General features: G+C 44.1%; 1 pseudogene and 1 gene segment (V, D, J or C); both read right to left on the bottom strand.

Annotated features, from left to right (window-relative positions):
• The window catches only part of LOC115277666, an 869,742-nt gene that overhangs the window by 759,542 nt on the left and 107,173 nt on the right, over positions 1-3,027 (bottom strand).
• LOC115278304 overlaps positions 1-3,027 on the bottom strand; it is a 12,300-nt pseudogene that overhangs the window by 9,015 nt on the left and 258 nt on the right.

Raw genomic sequence — 3,027 nt, 5'->3', positions numbered from 1 at the left:
GTTCCAAAGTCTGAAGAATATGAACAACTTAAAATAGTTTTAAAGGAAAAACATCAGGCTTCCCTTCCTTTTTTGTCTCATTTACTACTGTTGTGAAACAGGAGTGTTGTGTCCAACTCAGGATCCTTTTAGCTGGACTAAGAAATAATGTCATGACACAGATTAATGGGAGAAAGTAAAGTTTGAGAGTGTACATATAGGCAATCCTCACAGACATGGAAATTCCAAAGACACTCAAGCAAAGCGAGGTCTTTGTTTTCCCGAACTATACAGAAGAAGGTAGGGGTCCTGTATTTGGCCCAAAGAAATGCACTTCACAGACAGAAGAAAAGTAGATGTTTGGTAAACTGTGTGCAGGCCCCCTGGGAAACAATGGGACACAGAGGTCTGGGACCAAATAGACCCCCACACCCCCGCCTACCCCACCTTGTTCACACCCTGGTGCAATGTTGGGGCCCAGTAGGCAAAAATAACCCTCAAACAATATTTGGTCTCCTGGGCCGCACATGTGGCTTCTATGCATCCTGTCTGTGATTTTCTCATTGCTTTGTAAAGAGACATATACTTTTAGGCTTTGAATCAACTTGGTAGGGTCAGTGGCTCCAGTCCTCCCCTTACTTTGCTTTCTAGTTCTTTGCTGTTGGAAGTAAACTGCAGACCTCTGCCAAAAGATTTGCCTATTAAAGGATGAGCATCTTGCCCATGCATAACTGATGAGGGGTGTTAAGAAATGTAAATATCCTCATAGAAATCTTCAGGCTCATCTTCTGCTTGGAGCCAGACTATTATTAGGGAATCCCTCTCTTGCAATGACTTGATAATTCCTGATATTTACACCTGTCCTGTTAAACATGACCCTTTCTGGAGCATGTCTTCACTTCAAAGACCTTGAACTATGTAACCATTAAAGAAATGATGTAATCACCCATGGTATATAAGACCCTGGCTATCTAAGTAAAACGTGGCTTTACCAATCACCATCCACTTTGTCTGTCTCGTCTGTCTTGTCTGTGTTGTCCATCTTGTCCGTCTTCTTTTCTAGAGATATTGCGCTGACAACAACCCCCTACTCGAGACCTTTTGACTGGGGTGCATGGGCTGGTCCCCCGCAGTGCAACTCTCTGTGGTGCCAGCTCTCTTCCTGGAGTAGGTGCTCCCTTTAAGTTTTTCTATTCAATTGAGGAGACATGAACAACTTTTCCTGAGTGTGCTGGGCTTCAACTACTTTTTAACTCATGGTAATCTTTATGCCAAAGTGGCCCATCGAGGGGAGGCCTGCCCTTGTGTCCTGCAGTTCTAATAAGAGGTTTGTATGACCAAAGTCAAAAGGTTGCTGTCTGCATACTTCTCTTCAATTTCGATGGTTTCCTGTCTCACAATTAGGCCTTTCAACCATTTTGAATTTATTTCTGCCTATGTGTCAAGAAAGTGGTCCAGTCTTTCTGCTGCATGTTGCTGTCCAGTTCACCCCACATCATTTGTTGAAGATGCTGTGTTTTTCCCACTGGATATCATTTCCTGCTTTGTCAAACCTGAGCTAGTGTATAGTGTCCTGGTCTTCACACTTTCCAGGCTTCTGTGTCTCCCCAGTAATCCTCCTCAACCTGTGCTCACCCAGCCTTCATCAGCATCACAATGCAGGAGATAGAATCTCCATGAGCAGAAAATCCAATGACAGTGAGTGTCACTGGAGTCTTGTCATGAGGGCAGGACATCCTTTGAACCCCTGCTCTCCTGGGATGCTGATGATGCTCAACGATCCCTGGGTGAGTCTGTCCCCATGGGCAGCTGAGCCCCCAGCATCTCTGGGCACCAGGCAGCCCATGAAGCCGAGAAGTGCATTGATTCTGGGACAGTAGCCTCAGGGCTGCTCCCGTGGAGATCAAGGCCCACTGGGACATAAGACACATGCTGTGTGTTCTCAGGGCTGGGCTGTCCTCTCCAGACACTCCAGTCACACCTCCCCACCCCTGAAAGGATCTGACTCCTAATCATTCCATGCTGCAGGCCCTGTGTTTGTTGATTCCATCCATGACATCAGTGTGAAGGTCATAGGAGCAGGCTCCTCATGGTGTTTTCCTGAGCTCCATGTTGGGTTTTCCTACTTCACTTGTAGCACAAGACCTCATATGAAAAATTATTATTGAAATAATAATAAGTAATAATGTTACTTGTTATTATTAATTATTCTTATTAATTAATCAAATAATCTCAACAGAGTTCTAGATCCTTAATCAACCAAGACCTAAAAGTCATATATTTTCCATTATATTTTCACCCCATTGTCAACTACTATTTTAATTCATATTTTGTCTGCAGTAAACATGGGTCTGTGAAGGCACACATGTGATTGTATTTGCACCTTCCCAGTGACACTGTCATTGAGTTTAAATTATTCCTCCAGAACTGGTTTTTTGGTATAAAATGGTATAAAATGATACACATTTATTTTAAGTTAACAGTCATCCAATAGGTGATTAACACAGAAAATCTGCAACGGGGTCTCTGTCCACAACTGACAGCAACTGGAGCTGTCACTCCTTCCCTCCTCGAACTTCCTACAGGTTTACCTTTGTGCTCTGAGGTCCCTGCCACACAGAGCGTCACTTGGCAGGGCTCTTGCAGAATTGGGTCTATGTGCTGGCAGAACAGTTAGTAGGAGGGAATCAGTGCCCATAGTGTGTGAAGAACTGTTTTTTAGATGGTGGATATGGACAGATGACCAAGACTTTTAGGGCTTAATCCTTCTACAAATATACATGATGAATTCTACACACAACCTGGAAAGAAGTGCTCCTCAACTCTTCAGGGCTGTGTGAACACTAGTTGAAGGTGAGTTCTGGAAACCAGGGAGGAATCCCATAAGAGGAAATGGCCAGAGTTATGGACAGAGGGACTACCTGTCCATGGAGCCCTGTCACTGTTCTGAACTTGATCATGATATAAAAGGAGTTTGTATAAGAGATAGCAGCTCAGTCTTGACCCATGAACAAGCAAGGGAGCAGTGGAGAGGCTGGATCTCACTTT

This window comes from Suricata suricatta, chromosome 14 (assembly GCF_006229205.1).
Source record: "Suricata suricatta isolate VVHF042 chromosome 14, meerkat_22Aug2017_6uvM2_HiC, whole genome shotgun sequence".
In the NCBI taxonomy this organism is placed as follows: Eukaryota; Metazoa; Chordata; class Mammalia; order Carnivora; family Herpestidae; genus Suricata; species Suricata suricatta.
This window is presented reverse-complemented; position numbering and strand designations above follow the sequence as displayed.